Source organism: Macrotis lagotis, chromosome 1 (assembly GCF_037893015.1).
Source record: "Macrotis lagotis isolate mMagLag1 chromosome 1, bilby.v1.9.chrom.fasta, whole genome shotgun sequence".
Classification (NCBI taxonomy): domain Eukaryota; kingdom Metazoa; phylum Chordata; class Mammalia; order Peramelemorphia; family Peramelidae; genus Macrotis; species Macrotis lagotis.
In genome coordinates, this window is record NC_133658.1 from 814,168,853 (window position 1) to 814,185,523 (window position 16,671).

General features: G+C 34.0%; 1 protein-coding gene across 1 annotated transcript in view; it reads right to left on the reverse strand.

Moving 5' to 3' along the window:
- LOC141508420 (disks large homolog 2) overlaps positions 1-16,671 on the reverse strand; it is a 2,787,507-nt gene that overhangs the window by 1,911,429 nt on the left and 859,407 nt on the right. The window lies entirely within an intron of this gene.

Sequence of the window (16,671 nt, forward strand, 5' to 3'; positions counted from 1 at the left end):
ATATATAATATAATTCTAATATATATGTATATATATATATAGTCTAAGAGTGATCATGCCTGAAATAATAATAGCTAATATTTACAAAGCACTTTAAGATTTTAAAAATAGTTTATATCCAATTATCTTATCTAGTTCTCACAACAACCTTGTAATGTAGGTTAAGTACTATTAATATTCTCTTTCTAAATTGATTATGAAGAGAGTTAGACCAGAAGGTTAAATCACTTGCACTTGTGTCTAAAGCACGATTTGAATGCAGATCACATTCCAAACATGTTGTGTATTTTTCTCTTTGTTCTGCTCCCTTTCCTAAGCATCAGATCCCGTAATTCTATTCTTCTCTAGACCCTAGACCATGTATGGTTTCTTATAGAACAATAGTATTCGATGGTATTCATGTATTCATGTACCATAACTTGTTTAGCCATTCTCCAATTGATGAGCATCCCCTCAAATTCCAGTTCTTTGTCACTACAAAAAGAGGGGCTATGAATATTTTGGAACATGTGCTGCTTTTCCCATTTATTATGATTTCTTCTAGATGTAGGCCTAGGATTGGAATTGCTGGGTCAAAGGGACTGAACAGGTTTATTGCTCTTTGGGTATAGTTTCATATTGCTCTCCAGAATGGTTGGAGCAATTGACAACTGCACCAGCAATGCAATGATGTTGCAATCCTCCCACAACTTCTCCAGCATTGATTATTTTTCCCTTTTTATTCTCTTAGCCAATCTGATAGGTATGAGTTAATATATTAGAGTTGTTTTAATGTGCAGTTCTCTGATAATGTTTTGGATAATGTTTTTCTTTTTCTTTCTTTTTTTTTTGCAAGGCAATGGTGGGGTTTAAGTGACTTGCCTAAGATCACACAGTTAGGTAATTATTAAGTGTCTGAGGCTGGATTTGAACTCAGATCCTCCTGACTCCAGGGCCAGTGATCTATCCACTGTGCCACCTAGATGCACCTTGGAGCATTTTTTCATATGATCATGTATAGTTTTAATTTCTTCATTTGAAAACTGTCTATTCATATCTTTTGACCATTTATTAAATGGAGAATAACTTGTACCTTTATAATTCTGATGAAATTCTCATTTTTAGAAATGAGACTTTTATCAGAACTCTGAGTTGCAAAGATTGTTTCCCAGCTTTCTACTTTCCCTCTGAGTTTGGCAGCATTGATTATATTAGTGAGTAAAAACATTTTGATTTAATATAGTCAAAATCATTCATTTTGCAGTTTATAATGTCTACTATTTCTTGTTTGGTTATAAATTTATCCCCTTTCCATAGATCTGATAGATAAGAGTTTTTCTTGGTTTATTAATTTATCTATGGTGTCACCCTTTATGGCTAAATCCTGTGCCTATTTTGAACTTATTTTGATATATGCCTAGTTTTTGCCATATTATTTTCTAGTTTTCTGAACAATTTTCATCAAAATGTGATGTCTTATTCTGGAAGCTAATGTATTTGTGTTTGTGAAGCAGTAGATTACCATAGTCATTTACTACTGTTTCTTTTGAACCTATCCTAATCCACTGATTTATTATTCTATTTCTATATCTTAAACATTACCAGGCAGTTTTGGTGACTGCTTAAAGAGATCTGGTTGAGGTAGGCTAGCTTCCTTTACATTTTTTTCATCAGTGCCTTTGCTGTTCTTGACCTTTTGCTGCTCAAGGTGAATATTATTTCTGGGTTTTTTCTAGCTCACTAAAGTAGGCATTTGGTAGTTTGATTGGTATGGCAATGAATAAGTAATTTAATTTGGGTAGAATTGTCATTTTTATTATATTAACTTGACCTTCCCAATTATTTAGATCTGAATTCATTTGGATGAGAAGTGATTTGTAATTGTGTTCATACAGTTTATGGGTTTATCTTGGGAAGTAGATACCCAAGTATTTAATGTTGTCTATTTAAATAGAATTTTTCTTTATCTCTCTAGCTCTTGGGTTTTGTTGTTAATATATAGAAATATCCTGCTACTTTGCTGAATTTGTTATTTTTTAAGGAATTTTTTAGATGATTTTCTCAGATTTTCTAAGTATACCATCATATCATCTGCAAAGAGTGAAAGCTTTGTTTTCTCATTGCCAATTCTGATTCCTTCAATTTCTTTTTCTTCTCTTAATTCTAAAGCTTGCATTTCTAATACTTATATTGAATAGTGATGGTGATAATGGACATCCTTGTTTCATCCCTGATTTATTGGAAATGATCTGAGTTCATCCTCATTACAAATAATATTTATTGATGGTTTTTAGATAGATATTATTTATTATTTTGAATGAAAATTCCATTTATTCCTAAACTTTCTAGTGTTTTAATAACAATGGATTTTGTATTTTACCAAAGGCTTTTTCAGCATGTATTTGAGATAATCATTTGATGCCTGTTGGTTTTACTATTGATATGTTCAATTATGTTGAGTGATTTTCTAATACTGAACCATCCCTGCCTTCCTAGTATAAATCATGGCGTATTATATGAGTAAAAACTTGCTTTATTTTCATGGCTAAAATTTTATTTAAGAATTTTGCATCAATATTCATTAGGGAGATTGGTCTAAAATATTCTTTGTTTTGGTTCTTCCTGGTTTAGGTGTCATGTTGGTGTCATAAAAAGAATTTGGCAGAAACTTTCTCCTATTTTTAAAAAATTTTATGTAGAATAGAAATTAACTGTTCCTTAAATATCAGGTAGAATTCACTTGTAAATCCATCTGAACCTGGAGAATTTTTTCTCAGGGAGTTTATTGATGGGTTCTTCAATTCCTTTTTCTGAAATGGTATTATTTAAGTATTTTATTTCCTCTTCTGTTAATCTGGGAAATTTGTATTTTTGTAAATATTCATCAATTTCACTCAGGTTACTCAATTTATTGGCACATACATTTTGGCAAAATAGCTCTGAATTATCTCTTTTATTTTCTCCTTATTAGTGGTTAGTTCATTCTTTTTATTTTTGATACTGATTTAGTTGTCTTCTTTCTTTTTATTTTATCAGATTAACCAAAGTTTTGTCTATTTTTTTTGACTTTTTCATTAAATCAACTCTTGGTTTTATTTATAAGATCAATTGTATTAATCTCTCCCTTGATTTTCTGAATTTCTAAGTATAATTGGGGATGTGAAATTTGTTCTTTTCCTGGCTTTTTTAGTTACATTGATCTCCTTTTTCTCTATTTTACTCACATAGGCATGTAGAGATAGAAAGTTTCCCCTCAAACTGACCTGGCTGCATCCCATAAATTTTGGTATGATGTCTCATTATCATCAATTTCTTGTACATAATTATTGATTATTTCTATTATTTGTTGTTTGATCCACACATTACAAAAAGAGCTGACTATGAATATTTTGGAACTTGTAGGACTTTTTTCCTTTTTTCTATTTCTTCTGGATATAGACCTAGAATTAGAAGTACTAGGTCAAAAGGTATGAACAGTTTTGTTGCTCTTTGGGCATAGTTCCATATTGCTCTCTAGAAAGTTTGGATCCATTTACAACTCCACCAGCAGTGCATCAATGTCCCAATCCTCCCACAACCTCTACAACTTCGATGATTTTCCCTGTTTCTCATCTTGGCCAATCTGACAGGTGTGAGATGATACCTCACTGTTTTAATTTGCACTTTTCTAATAATGATTTGGAGCATTTTTAATATGTTTATACATATATATATATATATATATATATATATGGCTTTAATTTCTTTATTTGAAATCTGCCTATTCATATCCTTTGACATTTATCAATTGGGGAATGACATGTAACCTTATAAATTTGATGCAATTTTCTTTATATTTTAGAAATGAGACCTTTATCAGTACTCCTAGTTGTGAAGATTATTTCCCAGCTTTCTGCTTTTCTTCTAACTTTGCCAGCATTGATTTTATTAATGCAAAAACTTTTTAAGATAATATAGTCAAAAATCATTCACTTTGCAGTTTATCATGTGCTCTAATTCTTGTTTGGTCATAAATTTATCCCCTTTCCGTAAATCTAATAGAATATTTCTTGGTATATTAATTTATCCATGGTATCACTCTTTATATCTAAATCCTGTATCCATTTTGACCTTATTTTGGTATAGGGTGTGAGATGTTGTGTTTCCTTTTTAAAGGCGTTGCATTCTCTGGTCAGTTTTTCATAATTTTCCTGCATGACTCTCATTTCTTTTTTTCCATTTTTCTTCTTTTTCTTCTTTGGTTTTTAAATTAATTTTAAACTCTTCTATGAGCTTTTGGATTTGAGTCCAATTCATAGACTCTTTTGAGACATGACCTGTGAGTGATTTGTCACTGATTTCTTCTTTCAACATGGCATTGTTATTATTTTTATCTGCAAAGTAGTTTTATAAAGTGAGCACTCTTTTATCTTTTTTTGCACTTTGTTGTTTTAGCTCTGCTCCTGGGGTGTAGGGAGTATAGATCCAAGTTTTTTATGCTGGGACTTGAGTCTGATCCCTGAGTTGTCACTGGCCAGTGTTGCCTATGCAGTCCAGGTCTTGCTGTTGCAGAGATTTACTTCCCCCTTTGTGATCAGGTGTTGACTTTGTTCCCAACCCAGTCCTTTCTTTTGCCCCAGTGTTCCCAGGGGTTAGGACCCTCCCAGCTGGCTTGCAATCTAGCTGTGGTGACCTCTTGTCAAGCTGTTGGGACCTGGACTGCATAATGGCTAAAAGCCTTCTACTCCATCCAGTTCTGCTTCCCCTTTTTCTCCAAAGAGACAGACCTTCACTGAAGATCCCCTATGATGTTTATCATTGAAAACTTCTTTGGATCTTTTCTTTTTCTTGGTAAGATTCTGTAGTTTGAATGTCAGTGCAGAGACTTCATTTATCTTTGGTAAGAAAAAGTTCAGAGAACATATTAACTTCATGCTTCCATCTTTGCTCCATGCTGGAAATCCCCACTTTTAAAGAATTTCCAAGGAAATGAACAAAAATTATAGTTCTTAAAGAGCATATTTCATGATTGGTGATGTTGCAGAGGCTATTGGTAGGGAAAATCAAAATGGATTTGTAATCAGTGGATTTGGATTCAAATCCCAGAAAAGTTTTGAATATGAATTCAAAAGATCTGAGTTCATACTTTGGATCTACCAATTGATATTGATTTGATCCTATAAAAGTCACTTAAACTTTCCAGCAATTTCCTAATTTGACGCATGAATATATTGACAAGGTAATTTATAAGGTCACTTACAACTCTAAGTCTATGATCTTAGGACCTTGCTATTAACTCAGATGCTAAATTGTAAAAAATCATTAGCATTTGCCATCTCCTTCTGGTCATACTTCATATATTGTTTCCACACCATTAGAATTTAAGCGAAAGAGGTTTGCTGAAGATGACAAGTAAAGGCAATGACTCTCCTGAATTCTCCCCCAAAACTCCTCCAAACACTTTTAAATGACTCTAAACAAATTCAAGAAAGACAGAGCCCACGAAAAGACAGAGTAAAACAATTTTCCAGTCTAAAACAACTTGGAAGATCAGTAGGACACATGTGTTGCATCCAAGTGATAGAAACACAATACAGCACAAGTTGTTATAGGGCTGACCAATCCCGGAAATCCCAGAAAAGACAGCAAGGTGACTGGGACAATGGCAGCAGTGGCCGTTTCCAGCCTTCTCAGCCCAGAGATTGCCAAGGACAACTTGAAAGGTCAGTAAGAAAAGCCATTTGCAGCAGAGTGGGTGTGGAGCACAGTCCATTGTAGGCATCAGTAGCACAGACCCTTGGGAGTCAATCAATCAGCTGCAGCAGCACTTGCTCCTAGAGCTTCAGGTCCACAGACAGTAAGAGGATCAGAAGGGGATTACAAAGGTCTCTTTGGTAGCACTGAGGCAGCATTCTGTTGCTTTGTCCATACTCAGATCTAGGTCACAGCCCTGGGTCAGGGGCAAAGGAAGAAGAGAAGCAGGGGCACAATAAAGCTCGGAATCGCATAGGGTCAGGGACACTCCTCACAGTTCCAGAGCAGAAAGGAGTGCCTATGGGTCACCTACAAACCAGAGCACAGTCCAGGAGAGTAGGAAAAACATTCACTAAGACCATACCACCTTGAAAGAACTAAAAACTTGCAGGTTCCTAGAAATATCTCTGAAAATAAATGCAAAAAATCCAGAAGCCTGGGACATACACACTCAATTGGGCATAGACACTTAACTTACACTACAGGAAAGCAGGAGGTAAAAGGGATGAGAGAAGAGGGTGGTGATAGAAAGGAGGGGAGATTCATCAAGGGACTAATCAGAGCAAAACACAAGAATAGAACAAAAAGGGGTAGGGAAATAGGGTGGATGGAAATACACTTAGCAATAGTAACTGGAAAAAAAATTGAAACAAATTTCTCTGATAAAGGCTTAATTTCTCAAATATAAAGAACTGAGTTAAATTTAAAAAAGAGTCATTCCCCAATTCATAAACTATCAACAGATTTGAAACTTTTGAATAAGATATCAATGTTCTCTATAGCTATATTAAAATGTTCTAACTTACTATTGATTCAAATACAAATTAAAATAATTCTGAGGTTAAAAAACTGGAAAATAGCAGAACAAATTGTAGTTTGTAACAGTAATAGAATACTATTGATGAACAGGATGCTCTCAGAAAATTCTGAAAAGGCTTACATGAACTGATACAAAGTGAAATGTATTGTGTGCAAAGTGACAGCAATATTTTATATTCATCTGTGGATGACTTAGCTATTCCCAGCTAAACAATTCAAGACAGCATCAAAGGATTTAGGATGAAAACTGCTATCCATTTTCAGAGAAAGAACTGATGCTGTCTGAATATTGATTGAAGCATACTCTTTTTTACTTTATTTTTCTTGAGTTTTTTTCAACCAATGGTTTCTTTCATAGCATAACTTTTATGGAAATGTTTTGCTTGACTATACACATATAACCTAACATAAATTGCTAGCCTTCTCAATGAGTTTTGGGGGTTGAAAGAGAGGAAGGGAGAGAATTTGGAACTCCAAGTTTTAAAAAGGAATAGTAAAAACTATTTATACATATTACTGGGGAAAAATAAAATACTAAATAAAAAACTTTTTTACAAAAGAAGAACTTGAACTTCTTGAGGGCAGAAAACATCTTGGTTTTTTAATTTGTATTTCCAGTACATGAGTCGATGTTTAGAAAGAACCAAGAAAATGTCTTTTTCATTTACTATTCATTCATTAATTCACCACATCAAATACCCATCATTAGTATAATTAATCGAAAAAATACATGTGTATTCTGTGTCTCTAACTAGACTGTTTTGAATCATAGGAACTAGGCTGAATTTGAGCTCTGCTATGTATCCCTCAAGACAAGAGGACTACTAAGATGCCAAGTAACTGAAATCCAAAGAGCTCATAGGATTGATTCCTAAGACATAGTGTAGCATGATCTGTACAGGCAAGATTCAGGTGAAAGGAACATTCACACTGATTAAATCATGAGTTAGAAATAATACCTTCAATACAGTATGCCTGGAGGAATATATAAAGATAAATGGAATATGATTCCTGTTCTCAAGAAATAAGTATTCTATTTGAAGAGTTAAGGCATGTTCTCAGACAAACGCAGTATAAATTAGAATAAAGTTCACAAGAAAAAGACAAAATATTATGAGATCAGATCACTTCAAAAAAGAAAGTATCACAGAAATTTTCCTGGTAAAGTTACTTTTTCATCCAGATTATGAAGATGGGAAAACAGAATAGGACAAAACCCTTCTGTCAGTGATTGCAATCTAGTTAGAGCAACAGAGGAGATAGGTTGTAAATCTGAAAAAAATTATGCTATAATATGTACCAAAATACTAAAATTAGGACTTCAAAATAAGATATCTACCTCAGGAATTTATTAGTTGTATGTTCTTGGTAAGTCTCTTTTCTGTGCCTGTTATCTCAAATGTAAAATGAATTTACAAATATAACATGAATTACAAATGTTAAATTAGCTTTTAAAGTCCCTTCCAGCTCTAAATTCATGAATCTAAGACCATAAGAGTGATAAAAGATATTAAGAAAGGAAGAGAATACTATTGACTGAAGCAGGAAGAAAAAGCCTCCTTGTTAAATAAAATGAGTTAAATCTAAAAAGAAAGGTCAAAATTCGATAACTGGACTGGAACATGGAGAATATTTCCTGAAAGTGGCTGAGAAGACATAGAGAGATAGGATGGGAACGATTATAGTAAAGAATAGGATAGGGAAAATATCAGCCTATCCTTGGGGGAAGTTTGCAGGTGCTCGGATATGTAGGATAAATACTATGTTGGTCTGAATACAGGTAATGTTTCCTGAACACCTGGTTTATTTGAAACCTGAGTGTGGACTGTTATTGAGTCCTTAATCATAGCACATTTTTCACCATATGAGCACATTTTTTTCCTTTTCAAAGATACCCCCAATTTCATGAGATAGCCCCCTCAAATTGAGTGAAGAGGACTGGAATAGAAATAATACGGCAATTCTGATATCTTTCTTAATCTCTCAGAGCTTTCAACAGATTTTCCTTATATCAAATAACCATAAGATTTTTTTTTCTGGTGCCAAAGATTTTTAAGATCTAAAGCTTTTTATGTCACTTCTCCCCCCAACCCCCCCCCCCCCCACGCCCGGGGCCCCAACTAGTCACTCCTCTGTGCTTCCTTCTTTGTATTTATTAGATTCTGCCTTTTGCAGAAAGAGTAAGTGTGATATAGGAGAGAAAACACTAGACTGGGAAGGAATAGAGAGGTGAAATCAAAGTCTTAAAGCTTCTAACCACATGACCTGGGGGAAAGTCACTTCTCATTTCCTTCTACTGAAAATGGAGATGATTTTGTTTCTACTGCTAACCTCAGGAAAACAAAGCACTTAAATATCACTGATCTCTTGAATTTTTACATTACTTTCATTTTCAAATGTAACTTTTCCCAAATCAGATCGCCATTCTTCATAAGAAATGACAAAAATAAGGGAGCAGTTTCATGAAATTAACCAATATATCAATTATTAAATATGCATTATTCCAACACCTCCTCTTTCTCTAACTTAGCCCTGCATCTAGTTTGCCAATGGTATGTCCCTGAAAAGGCTACACCCTCTGCCCCATACCTGGCAAAATCAGAAAGCAACTTAACCAGGTCTGAATTAAGGGAAACCCCAAGAATGTCACCTGCACTTTGGGAACCTCAAAATGATTCTGGTTGTCCAAACAAGTGTCAGTGATTTCTAGAAAGCAACTGTGCATGAGCATATAAAACTCAAATGACTAGCAACAGCCCTGAGGGAATCCAGGGATGGGTTCAGAAAAAACTGAAAAGTGAATTTGGCATTGTTGTAGATTCATGCCCCTGGTCTTTCATCCCCTCTTCCACCTGGGTCATTGAGGACACCAGGTGCTATGGCTTGGGGACCTCTATTCCAGTGACTGGAATTAGGCAATTAACAAAGACCATGTGGGAGTAGCACAAAGCCACTGGGTTTGGAGCAATACCCACGGCATTGGTCAATGAGGGCTGGATAAAGAGTTTGATACCAGTAATGGAGAAAAAGACCAAGGAGCATATGCTAGGAGGGGCTATTATGGCACAGAAACCTCAATACTTCTAAAGAAGGAAGAGAGATAGATTTTCTTAACCCTTCTTTGGTGTCTGGCATGGGTATTTTAATCATACAACATTCAGTTCCTTATGTTTTATCTTTCTTGTTATTCTTATTTACATTGATGTAGTCAGAGAGAATATTATTTTTGGGCTTCTAATTATTTCACTTAGTATCAATTCATATAAATTGTTTCATGTTGTTCTTTTTTTTCATATTTTACTGATTAGTTAATATTCCTTTATATTCACTTAGCTCAATTTATTTTGCCATTCCCCAATCCATGGGTTTCTACTTTTTCCATGCTTTTCTCCAGCAAAAAATACTGCTGTAACTATTTTGATGCATATGGGGTAGTTCTACCTTTTAGGGGTAAGATTCATAAAAGTGGAATTTTGAGGTCAAAAGGTCATTTTACTCATTTCCTTAATGTTATCCCAAGTAGAATAAAGGACTTTCTAAAACTCTTAGCACATTCCTTGTTACTACTGTTAGTTTTACATGTGTTCTCACTCCTTCTAGACCTATGGGGAAGTGAACATTTTGTTGATTAAATCAAATCCTCCAGAGTGCTTTGCACACTGATGATAGTAAATATTGATTAAATTGAGGATCAATTATTCCTGTCCAACCATCCATAAAATCAACTTGAAGCTTTTTGTGGCAGTAGAGAAGAGATATAAAAAATTCTGTATTGAAAGTCAGAATACCAGTTAGCCAAATGCTGACTCTGCTCCTTACTAATTGTGTGACCACGGACTATTAACCTCCTAGTCCCTTGGCCCACAGTCCAGAAAAATGGGGAGAGTGGTGGACTATGTAATTTATTTCTAAGGTTCCTTTTGACCCTAAATTCTAGGATGTTACAGCAATCTCACAATACTGCTTCATATATAAGTATATTGGTCTCAATAAGGAAGGGTGGCTGCAGAATTTCACAATTGAATGGAATTTTATAGTTCATCTAATTCACTTCCTCCTTCTTTATAAATACTCTTTGAAATACATCTAAAAAATGACTATTCATTTTCTTGCTGAACATATCTGGTGAATGAAAATACACTATCTCATGAGGCAAGCAAATTCCATTTTTAAATTACTCAGCTAGTTAGAAAGATTCTCCTTAAATCACAACCATAATATCCTTCTTAGTTATTGGCTTGATTTTCTCTCACTCTTCTCTATTCTGTGATAACACAATTCCTTTTCTTTAAAGTAAATTTCTAAGCACCCCTTGCCCTCAAATGGAATTGCATACATAGAAGAGTTTAATGAATTATTTATTTTATTGTATTAGTCATTTTTTTCCACTGATGAAAATGAACACAAAGTATAATGAAAAGAATAATGAATTTGGATCAGATAACTTTGGTTCAAATCCCAGCTCTTCTTCTTGGTAACTGTATTTACCCTGGGCATGTAATTTCATCTTTCAGAGATCCCAGTTATCTAATTTATAAAATTAATGGGTTTATAAAATGACTCCAATTGAGAAATACAACTGAGATGTTAAGTTGAAACTTTATTCAGGGTACAGATAACCAGAAAAATCTAATATTATGTAAACAGTCCACTGGTGAAAAATTTGTTGTTTCTTTGGTAGAAAAATCTTAAAAATGAGAGTTTGGGTAACCGAGAAAATATAGGATTTGGTTCCATAACTTCTTAATTGGCTAGGAATTCATGAAACCTTCAGATAGTACTTCTGTGGAACTCAACCAAGTTCCTGTCCATTACACATTCATCCTGGGTTCATTTGAAAGGGATTTCCAGCTTAGTTGGGGGGGAATTCATAGTTGACAACATAGTTCCCAAAATATTTCACATAGATCTCAGTTCCAACTTTGCCTTTGCATGCCAGCATAACAGCATTGTCCTGGCTGCCGGTCCTGATAATAATCCCATTTGTGATTGCACTTACCATTATCATTGTTCTTGCTTCTACACTTCTGAATTTTGGTCCAGTCATACTGGAATGTCTAAGACATTTGGCTATGTTCTGGCTGTGTTCTTTTTGTTTTGTTTTAATAATAATGTTTGTCCATTTTTGAAGAAGACCATGACATCAGGGAGGTGACAAGCATGTGAATTGGATTTGAGGGAGTGGGTGCTGTGCTAAGTCACTAGCGTCACTTTTGCCTCCACAGCCATCTGTGGTCCAGTGGCCAAATGTAATTCAAGACAACTGAAGATGGCCCTGGTTGCAAGACAATCAGGATTAAGTGACCTGTTCAAGCCCACATGGCTAATAAGTGGCAATTGTCTAATTTGAACTCTGGTCCTCCTGAATCCAAGGCCAGTGCTCTATCTACTGCACCACCTAGCTGCCCTTTATTTTAATAGAATTTTATTTTCCCCCCATTACAATTTTTCAAATTCATTTTTTACAAGTCATTTGTAACAAGAGTTACAAATTTTTCTTCTCCCTCACCTCCCTTCTTCCTAAAATGGCAGGCCATCTGATAGCCATTCATGTGTTATCATGTAAAACAAATTTCCAAATTATCTACAATTGGGAAAGAAAAAAACAGATCAAAGATGAGGGAACCTCAGGAAAGAATTAAATAAAAAAAATGTTTTAATCTTCATTCAGAGTCCATCAATTCTCTATCTGAATGTGGATGACATTTTCTTTGTTGAGTTCTTTGTATTTACCTTAGATCATTATGTTGCTGAGAAGAACTGAATCATTTATAATAGATCATTACACAATGTTGTGATACCATATACAATGTTTCCCTGGTTCTGCTCATTTCACTTTGTATTAGTTTGTACAAATATTTCCAGGTTTTTCTGAAATTTCCCTGTTTATCATTTCTTATTGTACAATAGTATTTCATTTCATTCACACACCACAATTTGTTCATCTATCCCCCAGTTGATGGATATTCCCTCAATTTCCAATATTTTGACATCACGAAAGGGATGCCAGGAATATTTTTGTATATGGAGGTCCTTTTCCATTTTTTGTGATACGTTTGGGATACAGACCTGTAGTGGCATTGCTAGATCAAAGGGAACGCAGTTTGGTCACCCTTTGGGCATAGTTCCAAATTGCTCTCCTGAATGACTGGATCAATTCATAATTCCACTAACAATGCATTTTTCTCATATCTTCTCCAACATTTATCATTTTTATTTTCTTAGCCAATTAGCCAATCTGATTGGTGTAAGGTGTTACCTTTTAATTTGTCTTTTTCTCAGCAAAAGTGATATAGAGTACTTCTTCACATACCTCTAGATTATTTTGTTTCTTCACCTGAAAACTGCCGGCTCATATTCTTTGATCATTTAGCAATTAAGAATAGCTTATATTCTTATGTGACTCAATTCTCTATTTGAGATATGGGACCTTATCAAAGATGTTTGATATAATGATTGTTTTCCACCTTTCTGCTTTCCTTCTAATCTTGCTTGGTTTTATTTTATACAAAAAAATTTTTATACAAAAACTTTTTTAATTTAATATAATCAAAACTATATAGTTTATATTTTGAAACATTCTCTACCTCTTATTTGGTCATGAACATGAAACTCACTTAATTTCTCCTTCAGTAATTTCATGATAGTACATGTATGACCTACATTAAATTGTCTACCATTTTAGGAAAAGGGGCCAAGAGGAAGAGAGAAAAAAATATGAAACTCCATATCTTGTAAAAATAACTATTAAAATTCTCTTGATATATAATTGGGAAAATGCTATTAAAATAATTTGGATATTATACTATATATATATTTAATTTTTATATCACTTCATTGCCTATGGTATCTTTTAGCAAGATATAGTTTTCTCTTTTTGAAAACAATTATAAAACACTTCTCACACAAATTAAATCAGATTTAAATAACTGGGCAAACATCAACTGCTCATGGATAGGTAGAGCTAATATAATAAAAATGACAATTCTACAAAAATTAAACTACCTGTTTAGTGCCCTACCAATCAAAATTCCAAAAAAATTACTTTAATGAGTTAGAAAAGGTTATAAGTAAATTCATATGGATAAATAAAAAGTCAAGAATTTCCAGGGATTTAATGAAAAAAATGCAAAAGAAGGGGGCTTAGCCCTACCTGATCTAAAATTATCTTATAAAGCATCAGTCATCAAAACTGTCTAGTATTGGCTAAGAAATAGAGTGGTAGACCAGTGGAATAGACTAGGTGCAATAGCAGGAAATGATTATAGTAATCTGCTGTTTGATAAACACAAAGAGTCCAGCTATTGGGATAAAAACTCTCTCTTTGATAAAAACTGCTGGGAAAATTGGAAGTTAGTATGGAAGAAACTTAGGTTAGACCAACACCTCACACTCTATTCCAAGATAAGATCCAAATGAATATAGGATTTTGACATAAAAAACAATATTATAAGCAAATTAGAAGATCAAGGACTAGTTTACCTGTCAGATCTATGGAAAGGGAAGTAGTTTATGACTTCCTCTTGGAGAACAGCACTAAAATCAAACCAGATGATTTCTATTACATTAAATTAAAAAGCTTTTGCACAGATAAAACCACTGTAACGAAGATCAAAGGAAATGTAGTAAACTGGGAAACAATCTTTACAACTAATGTTTCTGACAAAGGACTTGTTTCTAAAATATAGAAAGAACTGAATCATATTTTTAAAAAGAAAAAAAGCCATTCACCAGTTGACAAATGGTCAAAGGATATGTAAAGGCAATTTACAGATGAGGAGATCAAAGCAATGCATAGTCATATGAAAAATTGCTCTAAAGCATTACTTATTAGAGAAATGCAAATTCAAGCTTCTCTGAGGTACCACCTCACACTTCTCAGACTGGCCAATATGACCAGAAAGGATAATAATCATTGTTGGAAGTATGTGGGTAATCTGGGCACTATTACATTGTTGGTGAAGCTTTGAACTCATCCAACCTTTCTGGAGAGCAATTTGGAACTATGCCCAAAGGGCAACAAAAATGACCATACCCTTTGATCCAGCAATACCACTACTGGTTCTATAACCTGAAGAGATGATGAAAAAGGGTAAAAATATCACTTGTAGAAAAGTATTCATAGCAGCCCTATTTGTGGTAGCAAAGAATTGGAAATTAAGGGAGTTTCCTTCAATTGGGGAATGGCTTAACAAACTGTGGTATATGTATGCCATGAAACACTATTGTTCTATTAGAAACCAGGAGGGATGGGAATTCAGGGAAGCCTGGAGGGATTTTCATGAACTGATGATAAGTGAGATGAGCAGAACCAGAAAAACACCGACGCCCTAACAGCAACATGGGAGTGATGATCAACCTTGATGGACTCGCTCATTCCATCAGTGCAACAATCAGGGACAATTTGGGGCTGTCTGCAATGGAGAATACCATCTGTATCCAGATAAAGAACCATGGAGTTTGAACAAAGTTCAAGGACTATTACCTTTAATTTAGGGAAAAAAACCTGATATCTTATTGTCTGATTTTGTTATCTCATACTTTATGTTTCTTCTTTAAGGATATGATTTCTCTCCCATCACACTCAATTTGGATCAATGTATACCATGGAAACAATGTAAAGATTGATAAATTGCTTTCTGTGGGGGTGGGGGATGGAAGTAAGATTGGGGGAAAAATTGCAAAACTCAAAATAAATAAAATCTTTAATTAAAAAAACAAAAAATAAAAAACAAAAAACTTTAAAGAACCATATAAATGTTCATTGTAATTATCTGTAATATAACTAAAAATAAACAATACCTTGTGCATGGCAAAAAAAAAGATGTAGTTTCCTTCCATGTCTCTTGATTTGTTTCAGATTAGAATTATTAACCTTACCCTTACTCTTTCTCTGTCTCTCTATTTCAAGTCTATTTTTTTCTTGTCAACAACATATAGTAGGACTTGAGTTTTTGATCACTTTGCTACCCACTTCCATTTTATGGTAGGGTTCATCTCATTCATATTCACAGTTACAATTACTGTATATTTCCTGACATTCTATTTTTTTCCTACTATTTGTTCTCTCTCCTTTTAATCCTTTCATTTCTCAAAAGCATTTGCTTCTATCTTTTACCTACTCCAGTCTGCCCTCTCTTCTGTCAGCTCACCCCCTACCCATTTACTTAATCTCCTCCCCTCTTTCTTTCCTTTGAGGCAGAATTAATTTGTATATTTTACTGATTGTGAATATTATACCCTCTTTGAGCCAAAACTGATGAAAGTAAGGTTCAAGCAATGGCCATCACCTACCCACCCTTCTATTTTCCTCTCCATTATAAAATATTTTTTGGCATTTCTTCATATGAAATAATTTGTCACTCAAATTTACCTTATATCAGTGTATTCCTTCTAATTGTACTATTAGTGGAAAAAGATTTTTTAAGAATAATAAGCACAATCTTCCCATTTAAGAATGTAAACAGTTCAGATTCAATGAATTCCTTTTGCTTTTTTCCCCCTCTTTTCATGTTTTAGTCTTCCTTTGGGTCTTAAGATAGTCGCTAAAACTTTTATGTTCAATTCTATTCTACTTATTAAAGATTACAAATCTTCAATTTCAATGAATAACCATTTTTCTCTTGGATTATTTTGTATTTTCTGTTTTATTTCACCAGCTGGATAACTCTTGGTTGTAATCCTAGCTCCTTTGCCTTCCACATGACCTCCAATCCTTTAATTTCATAGCTGCTAAATCCTGTGTAATTCTAATTATGGTTCCCTGACATTTGAATCATTTCTTAGCAAAAATTTTTTCATTGACATGATGGTTCTGTAATTTGGCTGTAATATGCTTTGGAGCTTTTATTTGGGATTCTCTCTACCAAGGTTATCAGTAAATTCTTTCAATGCTTATTTTGTCCTCTGGTTCCAGGATATCAGAGCAGTTTTCCTTGATAATTTCTTGAAGATATTATCAAGATCATCCTTTTGATTATGGTTTTCAGGTGGCTCGATGAGTCTGACATTTTTTCTCTTGGTTCTATTTTCCAGGTCAATTGTTCTTCCCCAAGAGGCACTTTACATTTTACTCTATTTTTTCACTCTTTTGAAACTGCTTGATTGATCCTTGATGTCTCATAAAATCATTAGGCTCCA